Source organism: Tursiops truncatus, chromosome 5, assembly GCF_011762595.2.
Source record: "Tursiops truncatus isolate mTurTru1 chromosome 5, mTurTru1.mat.Y, whole genome shotgun sequence".
Taxonomy (NCBI): domain Eukaryota; kingdom Metazoa; phylum Chordata; class Mammalia; order Artiodactyla; family Delphinidae; genus Tursiops; species Tursiops truncatus.
Window position 1 is genome coordinate 134,625,260 of NC_047038.1, and position 19,436 is coordinate 134,644,695.

Consider the following 19,436-nt stretch of genomic DNA (forward strand, 5'->3'; position numbering starts at 1 on the left):
TAGAATCAATTAGACACTTGATGACTTTTGATGTTCAAAGTTTTCCTGACTCCTCTGTATTCACTGTATTATAAGTGTAGTCATCATTACATTGTGGGTTTTTTTTTTTTTTTTTTTTTTTGTGTGGTACGCCGGCCTCTCACTGTTGTGGCCTCTCCCGTTGTGGAGCACAGGCTCCGGACGCGCAGGCCCAGCGGCCATGGCTCACGGGCCCAGCCGCTCCACGGCATGTGGGATCTTCCCGGACCGGAACACGAACCCATGTCCCCTGCGTCGGCAGGCGGACTCTCAACCACTGCGCCACCAGGGAAGCCCTACATTGTGGTTTTAAACCATTTGATAGCACAACACACTGTAGATTTTTATCTCTGATTTTCTTCCTCTCTCACAGTTTTGGTACAAATGTTCTGTTTATGGTCGGGCATGGTAATTCAGTTTTGAGGCAGGTTGTAACAAGAACCATCTGTCCTTTTCCCCTATCTGAGTCCTTCTGTCATGATTAATTGTTGTTACCAAAAAAAAAGTACCACCTCTTTGCTGGAGTTTTGCAAGAGGCTGCAGCCACTGCCTCTCTTTAGAGTAATGGAGCTTAAAATATGACATGCTTTGTTCCCCGTGGCCTTAAACACCCAGTGTCTGCTATCGTGGTTCCCAAGGCTTCCAGTAGATTGAGAGAGACGAGAGACGGGTGGAAACCACTCTTGGTAACATCAGACAATAACAAGATGGAGACAAAATTGAAATCGTTACTCAAGGATGTTCCGCTTTGTATTAGGCATTTTGGGTGTCTGCCTCGTAGGGAATAAAAAACAACTGAAGAAAGTAATATACGTATCATGTTCACGTTGATACAAATGAGCTCCTGAAGAGGATGAGAAAATGCTGATATGAAATGCAGCATGGTATGTCAAGGTTTGGTAGAAGTTAAGTTAAAAACACAAATCCACATTTCCTAAAGACCTCTGTTGTTGCTTAATTTCAAAAGCATCTGAAGAGAAAGAGAAAGGGGCCAGAACTAGGATTTCATTTTTATTAGAAGGAGATGCACTCTAGGAGGGACCAGTGTGGGAGGGAACCAAGGAAGAGAAAGGTCTGCTCAGAGGTGTTGCGTCATTCGCCCTGCAGCTCCCGCTGCAGTTCGAGTGGAAGAGTGCTGAGTTGTGGTACAAATTCTCAGAAACGCTGCCCATTTCCTAATTCAACCAGCATTTATCCAACCAGGATTGGATCTAGAGAAGGGGGAAGAAGATGCAAAAGGGATGGAGGATGTTGTTGCTTTTGTGTTCAGTCGTCAAGGAACTTTAAACAAGTTGGGAAACAGACGTGAAACCTAGGACAACCATCTCAGCCTCTAGTGATGTGCTTTGTTGGACCACAAGGCTCCCTCCCTCTTTCCCAGAAATCCCCTTTCCTTAGTCTGCCCATCTTTCTGAAGTCCTCCCTGTTAGAGCCATCGTTCCTACTCAGGCTTTCTATGTAGGAAAAGATGTAGAACACACACACACACACACACACACACACACACACACACACACACACACTGAATCCCCATAAAGCCCCTCTTACAATATAAATATGTTACTTACAAGGGCTCATACAGTTCCAAACATTTTAGTCTTGGTATAATGCCAAACAAGGTTCTCAGGAAATGAGACACAAGACGTGAAACAAAAATATAGGTAAAGAAAGAAAACCAGAGTAGTCCAGAATAAGATGTGGGAAGTAGCCAGGGGGAGTCATGAGATTGATAGAGTGAGTTCAAACTACAGCTCCAGGGCTTCCCTGGTGGCGCAGTGGTTGCGAGTCCGCCTGCCGACGCAAGGGACACTGGTTCATGCCCTGGTCCGGGAGGATCCCACATGCCGCGGAGTGGCTGGGCCCCTGAGCCATGACCGCTGAGCCTGCGTGTCCGGAGCCTGTGCTCCGCAACGGGAGAGGCCGCATCAGTGAGAGGCCTGCGTACCGCAAAAAATAAAAAAAACCCTACAGGTCCAGTATACAGGAGCATTTCAGTGCCAATGTGATAAAGCTGGACTTTGGCTTATCAAGGGTGAAAAGGCAAAGGAGGCGATTACCAAGAAGAGAATGTTAAGAACCTGGCAGTCACCTTCAGACTGGATCAGAAGAGGTGGAGACTGCGATTAGAGAAGTCAGTGAGGAGGCTCTTGACTTCTTCAGGAACAGAGAGACAAAAATACCTGAATTAAGTGATGTTATCATAAGAATAAATTAATATTTTGAATAAGTGTAATATGCTGCAGGGACAGATTGGATATGAGAATTGAGGTTTCCCCTTGGGCAATGATTCCCAAGTTTTAATGTTAGGTATCTGTGAACTGGTGATGGTGCTGAAAGATACAGGACACTGGAAGAGATACCTAATTTGGTCAGTGGTGGCAGCATGGTGAGATGTTACCTTCCTTTCTAATTACTTTTTTTTTCTGCTTTTGTTGAGATGTAGTTGATATACAGCACTGTATAAGTTTAAGGTATACAGCACAATGACTTGATTTACATAGATTGTAAAGTGATTACCACAGTAACTTTACTTAACATCCATCATCTCATATAGATACAAAAGAAAAAAGAAAAAGAAAAGTTTTTTCCCTGTGATGGGATCTCTTAGCATCTACTCCTGAAAACTTTCATATGTAATACACAGCAGTGTTAATTATAGCTATCATGCTGTACATTACATCTCCAGGACTTATGTATCTCATAACGGGAAGTTTGTACCTTTTGACACCTTCATCTAATTCCCCCTCCCTCTCCCCTCCACCTCTGGTAACCACACATCTCATCTCTTTTTCTGTGAGGCAGTTTTCTTGTTGTGTTTTTTAGATTCCACATATAAGTGAGATCATGCAGTATTTGTCTTTTTCTGGCGAATGTTACTTGAAACACTTCTAGTCACATAAGCAGCTGGACATTTCCTGTTGCCTTAGGACCCAGGACTGAGTTTTCAGTGAGATATGGAGCAAAAGAAACATGAATCTGCAAGCCACAGAGATTTGAAGCCTTGAGAGTAAATGACCAGCAAGACCAGAGAGCCGAGGACAAGTTTCCTTGGAATGTTCATGGGAAAGGACTGAGTCATCATAACTGAGGGGAAATGGATAATCAGGGAGATGGAAGGAAAGTGAGAGCAAGAGCTTTAAGTAGGGTAAGATGATCAGTGGTATGAAAGGCTCGTCTAAAACAGTAATTTTTTTCTCACCCTATAATCGTTATCTCCAGAATATAGAATTCTGACAGATGGTCTCTTAGTACTTTGAAGTTATTCCACTGTCTTTGTCTTCCATTGTTACTGTTAAGAAGTCCTGTGTCATTCTATCCATCACTTCTTTGTGGGTAATTTGTCTTTTTCACTGATTTCTTTTAAACTATTCTCTTTGTTTTTATTCTGAAATTTCACTGAAATATATTTTTCCTTATACTGCTTGGGACTCACTGTGAATTGTGAGTCTGAGGATTATGTCTTTAGCGATTCTAAAAGTTTTTCAGATATTATCCCTTTAAGTATTACATGTCTCCCATTCTCTTGATTCTCTCTTTTAAGAGATGCAGATGTTTTCTAAGGGTAGTTGTGAGTTAGGCCTTATCATTTTCCTCTTCATCCCACTTTCTGTCTCTTCATCTCTGCACGGTAGAGTGTGGGTCACTTCCTCAGACCTGAATTACAGTTTACCAAGTCTCAGTTACGGTCTTTCACTTTCCCATTGGTATTTCATTTCAATTCCTTTTGTTTTTCATATTTATAGAGGCTGTATTTAATTATTTCTTCCCAATCTATGTGTTGGATTTTCATAGACTCTTATTATTTTCTCATATTTTAGAGTCTTTCTTTTATGCTCTTAATCACATTATGTCTATATTTTTGTCCCTATTTAATAGTTCTGTGTTAGCTGATGGTCTTAGGAAACTGAATCCTTCTTCTTGTTGTGTCTGCTGACTCTCAAACTTGGTGAGCTGTTTCCTTGTGTGCACTGTATTCAAGAACCTGTGTTCACCTTCAGCAGGGGAATCCCTCACATCCTGAGCGAACAAGCTGTCCCTTCCAAACAGCTTTATGTTTGTTTCTTCCAGGAGCCTTAGGTGACCCTGTCCAGTGGAGCCTATCACTGGACAGGACCAATTTTTACATCAAGTTTTCAACTTACAGATACTTGGCCCAGGCTGATGGTATATTGGCATTCAACAAACTACCGTCTCTTTTTGTAAATAAAGTTTTATTGAAATGCACACATGCCCATTTGTTGACATATTGTCAACAACAGCTTTTCTTCTCCAAGGGCAGAGGTGAAGAGCTGCAGCAGAGACTGTATGGCCCACAAGTTGATAATTTACTATCTGGCCCTGTACAGAGAATGCTTGTCAACCTCTGGTATAAATTCAAATCCTAAACCAGAGTAAGAGCAGGTAGAAGGTTACAGAGTCTCAGGGGAGAGACTAATTTTTTCCACTCAGAGTCCAAGCTGACGAGTTTCTTTGTTCACTGCATGTGCTAGTTGGGAGGTTGCCTTTGTTTTTGTTTTTACAGTCCATACTTTCACTAAGAACATAGCTTTTCAAGGTCCTGAACTCATGCAGATTTATTGATTCTAACTCTCTCTCTTGTATGAGTCTAGAGCCTAAGGGCCTCATATCCTGAGGACATTTAAATCCAAATTCCTAGATGCGGGACGGCACATTTTCCTGCCACACCAATGCCCCTGCACAGCACTGCTCCACTCACAACTCCTATCCTAACTGCTCAGTTTTGACTCCTGCAGATATTACTTATAGATCAGCTCTGTATTAGGGGGTTTTTTTTTTCCAGCAGTTATGGGTGTTTTATAGCAAAATATTTCTCAAATTATATAACAGGTCATATTTCTGAGAAATAAAAGTTGTGTAAAATGTAACTGGAATCTTGGAGGACTGAAAATTTTTAAACTTTACTAAAAAATTTAGAATATTGAATAAGACTATTTCTGTGGAATCATAAAGGTGAAAGCCCTTTAGGAAAACTGAGAAAGGAGTGAGCAGTGAAATAGGCACCTTGGCACAAGGATCGGAGGCCACATGGCAGAGGGGACCCTGATATCAGACTTGCCCCAATTTGAATCCTACCCATGTAACCCTTAGAAGAGGTATTTAACTTCTCATAGCCTCACTTTCTTTATCTGTAAAATCAGGATAATAAAGTCTATAGCAAACTATCAATATATGACCCTTGCAATGAATGTGAGTGTGTTACAAAGTCTTTAGAATATTAGTCACTCTTCAGAATACCCCTCTCCGGCTTCAAAGGAAAGAAAGAACCATGTGGCGTATGTAACAGCAAGTATTTCGAGCTGAATTTAGCCACTGTCATTTCCATGGCAACTACTCTGAGAAGAGGGGCAAAATACATAAAGATGCTATCGAAGATTTATAGTCACTTATCTGGAGTCAGCTTCGTAATTCTCAGGGCTCTGAGGGAAGGCATTATCTCAAACGTGTGGTAGTAAAAACTTATAGTTATCAGTTCTTTCCCTTGGAAAGCTACTTAGTAATTTCCAATTGTTTAGCAATCTGGCCTCATTTTTTAAAAACTTAATTATTTATTTTTGGCTGTGTTGGATCTTTGTTGCTGCGCATGGGCTTTCTCTGGTTGCGGCGAGCAGGGGCTACTCTTTGTTGCGGTGCGCGGGCTTATCTTGTTGTGGAGCACGGGCTCTAGGTGCACAGGCTTCAGTAGTTGTGGCTTGTGGGCTCAGTAGTTGTGGTTCGCAAGCCCGAGAGCACAGGCTCAGTAGTTGTGGCACACGGGCTTCGTTGCTCCGCGGCATGTGGGATCTTCCCGGACCAGGGCTCGAACCCGTGTCCCCTGCATTGGCAGGCGGATTCTTAACCACTGCGCCACCAGGGAAGTCCCTGGCCTCATTTTTTAATCATGCCTATGCTACTGTCTTAGAAGGGTATCGGATTGGTATAAGTAATCTGTCTGAGTCTACTCATTAGGTGGGCAACGGGAAGGGAAACTTAGCCAGAAAATACAGGGTGAGGACGGAGGAGATGTTAGGGCTTGAGCAAGGAAGGCAGGGTGCTGGTTCAGACTGTGGTGGTTGGGAAGTGTGGTCCAGCCTAGAAGGAGTAGCATAACGGGGGGGAGGGAGAAGAGGAGACCCTTTGTCCTGTGCACAATGCAGCCCAGTGCTATTCTGATCGTACGAGGGGTGCAGAGCCAGTGTGCGCGCTTTGTTTGCATCTTATTTATCCAGATGGAGCATTTTTCTCTCAGTAAAGAAAGTGGTGACTCATTTCTCCAATAAATTCTTTAGCTCGACTTTGTTTTCAGGCAATCTTTTCTGATACGATTTTTCGTGGTGTGATGCAACTCACAGAAGACACCACAAATCATTTTCCCAAATGAGTTTTCTCTATCTTGCAGTAAGTTAATCAATCAGTAGTTCTGTTTTTTAAACCTTAGACTTGTTTTCAGTTAGAACCTATTCAATTATAATGAATACAAGGATACAAATCCCCTTTGGTTATATATTTTGTCATTTCTAAACACATAATTAACATGGTGTAATTTCACTTCCAACCATGCCAAGAGAAACAGGAAAGCAATATAGTGCTTGAATACTTTGTCTATAAAATACAAATACCCTCAATCGTTATGAAGCTTTTGTTCTGTAGAGAAAAATGCCTTTCAAGAAATGGACTACATGAATAAATTAATTAAGAATATCAATTTTATTTACTATGAAAAGATATTCTTCCTCATGGTAGGAAATGTAGGTTATGATGAACTTATCTAGAAACATCCAAGACATCTACACAGAAGGTAGAGAGTGACTTCCACCCACCCCACCCCCCTGTTTTGTTTTTTTTGTTTTTTTGCGGTACGTGGGCCTCTCAATGTCGTGGCCTCTCCCATTGCGGAGCACAGGCTCCGGACACGCAGGCTCAGCGGCCATGGCTCACGGGCCCAGCCGCTCCGCGGCATGTGGGATCTTCCCAGACCGGGGCACGACCCTGTGTCCCCTGCATCGGCAGGCGGACTCTCAACCACTGTGCCACCAGGGAAGCCCCTCACCCCCTTGTTTAAAACAGGTGCTGCAGCTGCGTCTCTACTCAGTGTCAGATACTCAGAATCAGCTCTGTTTGCTGCAGACTGAAGGCTTGTGCACCCTCACCCTAATTCATATGTTGAAACCCAATCCCCAATTCGAGAGTATTAGGAGGAGGAGCCTTTGGGAGGTGATGAGGTCTTGAGGGTGGAGCCCTCAAGAATGGGATTAGCACCCTTATAAGAGAAGATGAGCATCTATGAACCAGGAAGCAGGCCCTCCTCAGAAACTCAATCTGCCTACTTATCTTGGACTTCCCGGCCTCCAGCACTGTGGGCGATAAGTGTCTGTTGTTGATGAGCCATGCAGTCTACGGTGTTTTGTTATAATGACCTGAAAAGATTAAGACAGAGTTCTAAAAGAAAATCTGCTTAGTGAGGAACCAGCAAGACACCTTTGTCAAATGGCTCAGCGCTCTGTACTAGAGAGCGGGTGAGTGCAGGGGTGGCCTCCGTTTACATGAGCAGGTATAAACTGAAACACTCTCAAAGGGCCCCTGACCAAATACACCTTCCCGAGAAGGTAAACTTCTTTTTGCAAATAGCTGCATGCATTATTAATGCAAAGATACAGAACCAAATAGGAAACACCATGTTGTGTTACATGAATGTAATTTGAGAGGTAATCAGTGCTTCCTTTTAGACCCTCGGTACAGATGTGTATCTCTTCCACGTGTAGGACTTGATTTGAAAAATCTATACAACTTCACAGGTGAAAGAGAGTTATCTCAATGGAATTAGACTAAGACATTTTAATGAAAAGAGCTTTAAAGCAATATACATGTCTAAACATTTAATGTAGTTTTTGTAAATTTGGAGGTAGTTTAATTTTTTCAATATGATTAAAATAACAATTTGGGGGAGGAATCCCTAAACATTATAAATGTTAGAGAAAAGGTTAACATTGTTTCTTTGTTTTATTTTTTTCTTTTTTTGTTTTGCGGTACGCGGGCCCCTCACCGCCGCGGCCCCTCCCGTTGTGGAGCACAGGCTCCAGACACACAGGCCCAGCGGCCATGGCTCACGGGCCCAGCCGCTCCGCGGCATGTGGGATCTTCCCGGACCGGGGCACGAACCTGTGTCCCCTGCATTGGCAGGCGGACCCTCAACCACTGCACCAGCAGGGAAGACCCTAACGTTGTTTTTAAAACAATCCTGCCAGTAACCATATTTGAGTAAGATAAGAGGGAAACTATTCATCTGTGTTTCAAACAAGAAACAGTGAAGAATTTCAAGAAGATCACTGACACCAGAAGTAGAATTTTCCTTAGAAATTATTTTCTAGCTTACTTCTGTCATTTTTCTGAATAAAATAGAAGACGTGCGCTTCCCTGGTGGCGCAGTGGTTGAGAGTCCACCTGCCGATGCAGGGGACACGGGTTCGTGCCCTGGTCTGGGAAGATCCCACACGCCGCGGGGCGGCTGGGCCTGTGAGCCATGGTCGCTGGGCCTGTGCATCCAGAGCCTGTGCTCCACAACGGGAGAGGCCACAACAGTGAGAGGCCCGCGTACCGCAAAAAAAAAAAAAAGACGTAATGGAGAAATTTCTTTTAAACACTAAATGAGCATTGAGATAGAATAGCAGTGAAGCTACTTTTGTTTCCATAGCCATTTCTGTCTTTGAAATTTTAGAGACAATTTACTTGAAATGTTTTAAAATGTTCTAATACATTTTTCTGTTTCCACGTGGTGTTTTTGCCTTGGCAAAATTTGAAGGACGCAAACCCCTGACACATTAAGCATCAATCACCCTCTCCTAACCATTTCTCAAACCAATTTTGTTGATTCGAAAATATTCACTGTTCATCTTGGTATTCAATATTTATTCACCAACTCTTATTAATAATACACAGTCATAAATGACAAATATCCAAGTTAACGCTCTTACGGCTGTCTTTTGACATTATCCCTGTAAGCACCTAAGTAAACACCTAACAGCTAAAGCTTAAGGAATAAACTTCAATGAAAAAAGGCAAGGAAAATGCCACCCTCCTAAAGACAAGTTTATTTATTTTTAGAGTACGATGAAGCTGAATAACTACTACCCTCACATCTTTTTTTAAATATAAAAATATGTATATATATAACAAAACACAACTAATCTGGAAAATGGTGAATAATCTAATTTACATAATAATTTGTAAACATTTTCAGCCCAGCTTTCAGGCTGTAAACTTCTTATTTTTTCTCAGTACCTTCCCTTTTGTTGATCTTTGAAACAAAAGCATTGAAACTGGCTTTGCAAAGCTACCCTCACATCTTTTTTTTTTTAATTTAAAAATATGTATATATATAACAAAACACAACTAATCTGGAAAATGGTGAATAATGTAATTTACATAATAATTTGTAAACATTTTCCACATACAGTTGCATGAGATAAAGGGTAGACTTTGAAAAAAACAATCACTCATATCAATGTTAATAAGCTACAAATAGGATTAAACTCCTTTCATCATAAAACAGTTGTTGAACCAACAATTTGAGGAATTTATTCCTTAGGTATCTTTTGGGTAAACTGTATTTTTTTTTCCCCCCCATGATGATTTTTTTTTAACATCTTTATTGGAGTTTAATTGCTTTACAATGGTGTGTTAGTTTCTGCTTTATAACAAAGTGAATCAGTTATACATATACATATGTTCCCATATCTCTTCCCTCTTGCGTCTCCCTCTCACCCTCTCTATCCCACCCCTCTAGGTGGTCACAGAGCACCGAGCTGATGTCCCTGGTCTATGCCTACCCTCACATCTTATGCTGCAATTATCTTTGTGGGGTTGAGTCATAAATAGGTAAACTTAAACCAAATGGTAATTTTTCCTACATTTTTATCAACTTTGGGGGGAACAGACTATTTAAAATGTAATCGGTCTGAATGAACTGAACATAAATGGATCAATAACAGATGGTGAATCAGTTTTCAAGACTAGTCAAGACAGTGCCCTGAGGTACAGAGTTTACTGGGGAGAAGTTAAAGGAGAGGGTAGTGGGGGAAAGGGGTTCGGGAAAAAGGCACCAGACATGAGTTTGAGTCTCAGTTCATCTGCATGTCAATTTCCTTGCCTAAAAAAGGGGGATAGTTAAATCTTTTGTGCGTGTATAAATGGCCTGTGTATCATAATGACTAGCATGGAACAGATGTTTTAAAATAGTGGCTAATGCACTATGGAAAACAATCTGGGGTTTCCTTAAAACATTAAAAATAGAGCTACCATATGATCCAGCAATCCCACTCCTGGACATATAGCCAGAAGAGAGGAAAATTCTAACTGGAAAAGATACGTGCACCCCAGCGTTCATAGCAGCACTATTTACGATAGCCGGGACATGGAAGCCATCGGCAGATGAATAGATAAAGAAGATGTGGTATATAGATATGTGTACACATGATGGAATATTCCTCAGCCATAAAAAAGAATGAAATAATGCCATTTGCAGCAACATGGATGGAGCTGGAGAGTATCATACTAAGTGAAGTAAGGCAGACAGAGACAAATATCATATGATACCACTTACATGTGGAATCTAAAAAAGAAAAAATTGATACAAATAAACTTATTTACAAAATAGAAATAGACTCACAGACGTTTGGGATTAACATATACACACTACAAGGTATAAAACATAACTAACAAGGACCTACTGTGTAGCACAGAGAACTATATTCAATATCTTAGCCTATAATGGAAAAGAATCAGAAAAATATATATGTATGTGTAACTGAATCACTTTGCTGTACACCTGAAACTAACACAATATTGTAAGTCAACTATACTTCAATTTTTAAAAGAACAGTGACATTATTAATAAGAAAAAATACAACAATTGAAATTGCTTTTGCAACTAAAGCCTATTATCTTGGTTTCAAATCCGTGTAACCCAAGCTTTCTAGGCCAGAGCAGCCCGGCAGGGGACAATCAAGGGATAACTACTGCAGAGGTAATAAAATAGCGTCGTGTTTGCCGTTCCTCGCACTGCAGCCGCCGCGCCTGTTTCTGTGCTCTGGCAGGACCGCTGGGTGGCCCCGTCTCTCCTTGGCAGGCAGCTGTGGTCCTACTCTCTGCACATACACCTGCGTGGGTACTGCCCTGGTGCCCCTGCTGATGTGTTCTGTGCTTCCCCGCTGTTGCTGGGCTCTCTGGTCATGCCAGCCTCTGTGCCGTCGCGTGTCTGCTGACGTTGGGTCCCCTGCTCTCCATGCTGCCATGCTCCCCCCGTCAGTCATAGACAGTCACCATTTCCCAGAGGGAAGGCCTCAGTTTCCATGAGGCTCCTGGTGTTCGTGCTCAGTCTTTTAAGCGTTCAGTTCTCTTACAAGCCTGTCATCCTGTTCAAAGAATTCACGGAGGACCCACATCTCTCCCTGCCCACCATGAACGGGGCGTCTTGGGATCCAGCCTAGGGCCAGCTGTGGCCCCGGTGTCAGGGTGAGGCAAGTCGCGCCTGAGGGTCTGGAGGGGAATGGGCAGAGCCACTGGGGCCTGGGGCTTGGGCGGTGGTGGGACCCGCCCAGCAGAGGCCAAACTCCCCGGCCCTGCCTCTGGTCTGTGGTCCTCCGGCTGCATGCCTTTTCCCCCAGCTTGCCCTGTGTTGTCAGCGCACTCAGATACCTTACCTGTACTTAATACTACTCCACGAGAGGAAGTTTGGGGGCAGGACTTACATCCGGCCAAGGCATCTCACGGCTGAAGCTTATGTTAGTTGGTGTGCTTTGCGCGGGATGTAACCGCAGGATAACCTGCACCTGCCGCCCCAAAGTCCCTCCGGTTTGGAACTGTTAACAGCCCCGTCCAGACACAACTGTTCAGAAAATGCTTGTCTTCCTGGTCTACGTTTTCTTAGCCGCTCTTCCTTGTTCAAGCTGCCATTGTTGTTCGTTGTTTTCCCCCAGCGTCTGGGGCATAATCTCTTCCCTGTTTGGTGCCGGGCTCTAAACCCTGGGCTTTGGGTTCTGGCTCTGTCCGTCTTTGTCCCACCCTGACACTGGACTCCTCCCTGAAGGTCCAGCCCAAGTCCATTTCCCTCTCTGACCTGGCTGGCAAAGTTGGAAGTCTGTGTTAATCCCTTTTACGGCAGCTTGGGAACGTACTCGATTCCTCCTGGACATTAGCTTGGCCCGCCCAGGGCCTGGCGCCCTGTGCAACAGTCGGGCCTGGCAGGGTTCACTGTGCCATGCCCTGCACGCCTGGGGGGCCCCTGAACCCCACCTTGGTTCTGCATGGGCCTCGAAACCACTGGAGAGGATGCTCATGCTTGGTGCCCGTGCTGCCTCGCATCCCAAAGGCGTTGGTCGGCCCCTACAGTCAGGCACTTGCACACCTCCCGTGGGGAGGGACGCTGCCCCTCCAGTCCCCACCCCGTCTTCTGGAAGCTGTCAGCTCTGTCTCCTCAGTGAACCCTGTGATGGTCACCCCTCCCAGCTCTGACGTTATCTCCCCACGGATGCCTTCACAAAACTCATCTGCCTTTTAAAATCAACTCTTAACCTTCACAGTTTGATTTGACCCCATATTTTATCAGCCTAGATTCACAGTCATTCCTTAGGATATGGAGCCTCAGGAAAGCTTGCTCTCTGGGGTCTGTGACAAAGAATAGACTTGGCCCTCAGACTCTCAGAGGATTCCAGTGCCCAGGGAAGTGTCACCCTGCATTGTGTATCGTGCAGACTCATATGTGTATCTACTGGCAGCTCTCTTACCCCTGCCATTGTCTTTTCTCTCTGTTCTCCTTGTGCTGAGCTGTCCGAGGATCTACGTCTACATTCACGTTACCCCTTTCAGAACATAAACTCTCACAGATTAGGTCTATGTTCCAGATGTGTTAGGCTATACATGTGCAGCAACATGGATGGACCTGGAGATGATCACACTAAGTGAAGGAAGCCAGACAGAGAAAGACAAGTACCATATGACATCACTTACATGTGGAATCTAAACTATGACCCAAATGAACTTATCTACAAAACAGAAACAGACTCACAGACATAGAGAACAGACTTGTGGTTGCCAAGGGGGAGGGGAGGAGGGAGGGATGGATTGGAGTCTGGGGTTAGCAGATGCAAACTATTACATATAGAACGGATAAACAACAAGGTCCTACTGTAGAGCACAGGGAACTGTGTTCAGTATCCTTGTGATAAACCATAATGGAAAGAATATGAAAAAGAATGTATGTATACACACACACACACACACACACACACGCACACACACACAATTGAATCACTTGGCTGTGCAGCAGAAATTAACACAACATTGTAAATCAACTAGACTCCAATAAAATAAATTTTAAAAGATGTATTAAGCTATAGGGCATCCATCACAATGACATTTACACTTAGATTTTAAAAAACTGCCGTATATTCATTATAATCGCTATCCTAAAATCAAATTGGGAGGCAAATTAAAGGTATTATTAGCCATTTGTGGGTCAGTATTTTACTTTACATAAAACTATGAAGATAATGGGTAGGAGCGTGCTTTGTAAAACACTGTTCAAGTTATTCAGTCATTCCTATACCATTGTTTTTTCATAAATGTGCCAGTTAAAATGAAAAAGTATACTATCCTCTTTGTTATAATTATGCTTTTAACCAGAAATAAGCCACTCTTAGCCATGTTTTCACTATTTTCTTTATAGCTGTTCGTTTTCTTTATCCTGTAATAGCTCTGGTTCTGCAATGATAGTCATAGACTCACATGCCTGAAAGAGAGTTTAACGTTCTTACCCTTTTCTCTAAGTTTAGGCAGAGCTGCCCTTAAGCCTATTCAGAAAGAAGAAGATATACACCGTTGAAAAAAAATGTGAAGTACATGTTTTCCTGCTTATAAGTATGAGGCATACATTTTTAAAAAGAAGTTCTAAAAATTAAAAAATAAAAATAAATAAAAAGAAGTTCTATACCTTCCCTTCATTCAATACCAGACATTTCTGGTTTAACAGTATAAAGAAGGATCAAAGACAAAACAAAACAAACAGAAACTGTATTTCTTTTGCTTGTTCTTAGCAGAAGAAGCGCTGATTGTGGTTTGACACGACTCACCCTAGTTGCCTCTGGCTACAACCACGACATTTAGAAAATAATACCATTAGAAGATGTGTGCAAAGCAAAAAACAAGAGTTATAAAGAAAAAAAGCCCAAGGCAATACAATGACCCTTTCCATGTTATTCTCCTATGCTTACTAATTGAACTAGTGACTTAAAAAACTAATTACTAGTTACTTAAAAATTATAATGATATACTCAGCTTTTTTCCATATAACATTGCGTCATAAATATTTCCATATTCTGACATGGCACTGGTATCTTTCATTTTAATATTAACACACAGTTTGCTTCAATTGAAATAGCATCTTTTTAAAATTTATTATTTATTTCTGTTTTATTATTATTTTGGCTGTGCTGGGCCTTCCTTGTGGTGTGTGGGCCTTTTGTTGTGGGCTTCTCTAGTTGAGGTGCGTGGGCTTCTCTCTAGTTGCAGTGCACGGGTTGAGTTGTCCCGTGGCATGTGGGATCTTAGTTCCCAGGGATTGATGTCCCCTGCATTGGAAGGCAGATTCTTTACCGCTGGACCACCAGGGAAGTCCCTGAAGTAGCATCTTAATCTGAGTTTCCAAAAATGAACATTTTCAGGACTAGGTCTGTAATTTCAAATTGCTTTTCTAAATGATTCTCCTAGTTTCTCTACCCTTAGCCAAGCACAGGTGCTCCAGCACGGAATGTTTCAGTGATTTTCATTTGCACTGAGTTTGGAATAGGTGTCTCTGATGTGATTAATCTTTTGGAAACCAAATAAGAGGGAGGAAAATGTCACCTCAGCTGCTGTACACATCAGATTATTTTAACACTCAGATTAATTTCAGATTATTAGAGAATGATGTAAAATCTTTTATGAGATCATCAGTTATCAGATGTCGTAAAGGGCAGTTAGGAAATGAGAACACTGCTCCTTGCCTGCTCACGGCCCCGTCTGAAAACTTTTCTCTGGAGGCCCTTTGATAAACATAAGAACTGAACACCCTAAAGGTTATTCTGTCTTTTCTGATTACTGTATTTCTCCCTTGTTGAAAAAACCTTCAGTGGCTCCAACTGTCCATGGATAAATTCCAAATCCTGAGACCTGGTTCCGAGGCAACAGAAAGGACACAGGGACCGTGGAATCCCCAAAGGAGCACAGGCCACAGACTCAGAGGACCCAGATTCACGTCCCACCCCTGTGCTAACACTTAACCTTGCAATTTACTCATCTGCACAGTGAGAATGATAGTATCTATTTTACAAGGCTCTGCAGAAGATTAGATGAGAATTCATTTGAAGGACCTGGAATGAAGGGCCTCCTGGACGGACATGAATTCCTTTCTTTCCTCTCCAGTCTGGGCTCAGCCTTCTTTATCCCACCCATGGTGGATCCCCGAGCCCACCTGTTCCTTTGCTGCTTCTATACATCTGCTTTTCCTCATGGTTTCTCCATCCAATGCTTGTTCCTCAGATCTCTACAATCCTACTTAAGACCCATGTAGGAAGTCTTCCCAGGCTTATCTCCCCAACTGAAATGGACTTGTCTCCTGTAACAGCGTCTGCCTCCTAGCGTTTATCAAGTTCCTGTGTGATGACTGTACACAGGGCTACACGTGCCCCTTGGAAATGGAGCCTGTGTCTCAGACCGCGATACCTGTGTATCCCTTCATCACCTTGCATAGTGCCTGGTAAATAGGTGTCTGTTTACTGTTGGCTTTATTTACTTCTATCCTGTTATATTCCATGCCGTTTTCCCCTGCCCTCCTGTCTCTGCCTTTATGCCTTATATTTCATATGCAGGGACATTCATCCCAATAAGCAAATGAAATGACGGTTGTAAGAAAGGGAGGGAAAAGAATACGAGCCTTGTCAAAGAAGCGGCTTTTACGCGCCTAAACCTGTCTGCTTTGGGATGGGAGCCAAAGTCAGGGTGCCCAAGACTGTTCCAGTTCTTTTTCATTTATTTATTTTCTCATTAGTCATCCATTTTACACACATCAGTATATACATGTCAATCCCAATCTCCCAATTCATCACACCACCACCCGCCCCCTGTGTTCCCCCCTTGGTGTCCATACGTTTTTTTCTCTACTACTGTGTCTCAATTTCTACTCTGCAAACTGGTTCATCTGTACCGTTTTCTAGGTTCCACATATATGCGTTAATATACGATATTTGTTTTTCTCTTTCTGACTTACTTCACTCTGTATGACAGTCTCTAGATCCATACACGTCTCAACAAATGACTCAATTTCGTTCCTTTTTATGACTGAGTAATATCCTATTGTATGTATGTACCACATCTTCTTTATCCATTTGTCTGTCGATGGGCATTTAGGTTGCTTCCATCACCTGGCTATTGTAAATAGTGCTGCAATGAACATTGGGGTGTTTGTGTCTTTTTGAATTATGGTTTTCTCTGGATATATGCCCAGTAGTGGGATCACTGGGTCATATGGTAATTCTATTTTTAGTTCTTTAAGGAACCTCCATACTGTTCTCCATAGTGGCTGTATCAATCTACATTCCCACCAGCAGTGCAAGAGGGTTCCCTTTTCTCCACACCCTCTCCAGCATTTGTTGTTTGTAGATTTTCTGATGATGCCCATTCTAACTGGTGTGAGGTGATACCTCACTGTAGTTTTGATTTGCATTTCTCTAATCATTAGTGATGTTAAGCAGCTTTTCATGTGCCTCTTGGCCATCTGTATGTCTTCTTTGGAGAAATGTCTATTTAGGCCTTTTGCCCATTTTTAGATTGTTTGTTTGTTTTTTTAATATTGAGCTGCATGAGCTGCTTATATATTTTGGAGATTAATCCTTTGTCAGTTGATTCATCTGCAAATATTTTCTCCCATTCTGATGGTTGTCTTTTCGTCTTGTTTATAGTTTGCTTTGCTGTGCAAAAGCTTTTAAGTTTCATGAGGTCGCATTTGTTTATTTTTGTTTTTATTTCCATTACTCTAGGAGGTGGATCAAAAAAGATCTTGCTGTGATTTATGTCAAAGAGTGTCCTTCCTATGTTTTCCTTTAAGAGTTTTATAGTGTCCGGTCTTTCTTACATTTGGGTCTCAAATCCATTTTGAGTTTATTTTTGTGTATGGTGTTAGGGAGTGTTCTAATTTCATTCTTTTACATGTAGCTGGCCAGTTTTCCCAGCACCACTTATTGAAGAGACTGTCTTTTCTCCATTGTATATCCTTGCCTCCTTTGTCATAGATTAGTTGACCATAGGTGTGTGGGTTTATCTCTGGGCTTTCTATCCTGTTCCATTGATCTATATTTCTGTTTTTGTGCCAGTACCATATTCTCTTGATTACTGTAGCTTTGTAGTATAGTCTGAAGTCAGGGAGTGTGATTCCTCTAGCTCCGTTTTTTTCCCTCAAGACTGCTTTGGCTATTCGGGGTCTTTTGTGTCTCCATACAAATTTTAAGATTTTTTGTTCTAGTTCTGTAAAAAATGCCATTGGTAATTTGATAGGGATTGCATTGAATCTGTAGATTGCTTTGGGTAGTATAGTCATTTTCACAATGTTCATTCTTCCAATCCAAGAACATGGTATATCTCTCCATCTGTTGGTATCATGTTTAATTTCTTTCATCAGTGTCTTTTAGTTTTCTGCATACAGGTCTTTTGTCTCCCTAGGTAGGTTTATTCCTAGGTATTTTATTCTTTTTGTTGCAATGGTAAATGGGAGTGTTTTCTTAATTTCTCTTTCAGATTTTTCATCGTTAGTGTATAGGAATGCAAGAGACTTCAGTGCATTAATTTTGTATCCTGCAACTTTACCAGATTCATTGATTAGCTCTAGTAGTTTTCTGGTGGCATCTTTAGGATTCTCTATGTATAGTATCACGTCATCTGCAAACAGTGACAGTTTTACTTCTTCTTTTGCAATTTGTATTCCTTTTATTTCTTTTTCTTCTCTGTTTGCTGTGGCTAGGACTTCCAAAACTATGTTGAATAATAGTGGTGAGAGTGGACATCCTTGTCTTCTTCCTGATCTTAGAAGAAATGCTTTCAGTTTTTCACCATTGAGAATGATGTTCGCTGTGGGTTTGTCGTATATGGCCTTTATTATGTTGAAATAGGTTCCCTCTATGCCCACTTTCTGGAGAGTTTTTATCATAAATGGGTGTTGAATTTTGTCAAAAGCTTTTTCTGCATCTGTTGAGATGATCATATGGTTTTTATTCTTCAGTTTGTTAATACGGTGTATCACATTGATTGATTTGCATATATTGAAGAATCCTTGCATCCCTGGGATAAATCCCACTTGATCATGGTGTATGATCCTTTTAATGTGTTGTTGGATTCTGTTTGGTAGTATTTTGTTGAGGATTTTTGCCTCTATATTCATCAGTGATATTGGTCTATAATTTTCTTTTTTGCAGTATCTTTATCTGGTTTTGGTGTCAGGGTGATGGTGGCCTTGTAGAATGAGTTTGGGAGTTTTCCTCCCTTTGCAATTTTTTTGGAAGAGTTTGAGAAGGATGGGTGTTAGCTCTTCTCTAAATGTTTGATACTATTCAACTGTGAAGCCATCTGGTCCTGGACTTTTGTTTGTTGGAAGATTTTTAATCACAGTTTCAATTTCATTACTTGTGATTGGTTTGTTCATATTTTCTATTTCTTCCTGGTTCAGTCTTGGAAGGTTGTGCATTTCTAAGAATTTGTCCATTTCTTCCAGGTTGTCCATTTTATTGGCATACAGTTGCTTGTAGTAATCTCTCATGATCCTTTGTATTTCTGCAGTGTCTGTTGTAACTTCTCCTTTTTCATTTCTAATTTTACTGATTTGAGTCTTCTCCCTCTTTTTCAGTCTGGCTAATGGTTTATCAATTTTGTTTATCTTCTCAAAGAACCAGCTTTTATTTTTATTGATCTTTGCTATTGTTTCTTTGTTTCTATTTCATTTATTTCTGCTCTGATCTTTATGCTTTCTTTCCTTCTGCTAACTTTGGGTTTTGTTTGTTCTTCTTCCTCTGGTTCCTTTAGGTGTAAGGTTAGATTGTTTATTTGAGATTTTTCTTGTTTCTTGAGGTAGGCTTGTATAGCTATAAACTTCCCTCTTAGAACTGCTTTTGCTGCATCCCATAGGTTTTGGATTGTCATGTTTTCATTGTCATTTGTCTCTAGGTATTTTTTGATTTCCTCTTTGATTTCTTCAATGATCTCTTGGTTATTTAGTAACGTACTGTTCAGCCTCCATGTGTTTGTGTTTTTTACGTTTTTTTCCCCTGTAATTGATTTCTAATCTCATAGCGTTGTGGTCAGAAAAAATGCTTGATATGATTTCAATTTTCTTAAATTTACTG

The 19,436-nt window shown here is 41.6% G+C and overlaps 1 protein-coding gene across 16 annotated transcripts in view; it reads left to right on the top strand.

Moving 5' to 3' along the window:
* SPMIP2 (sperm microtubule inner protein 2) overlaps positions 1-19,436 on the top strand; it is a 193,471-nt gene that overhangs the window by 23,753 nt on the left and 150,282 nt on the right. The window lies entirely within an intron of this gene.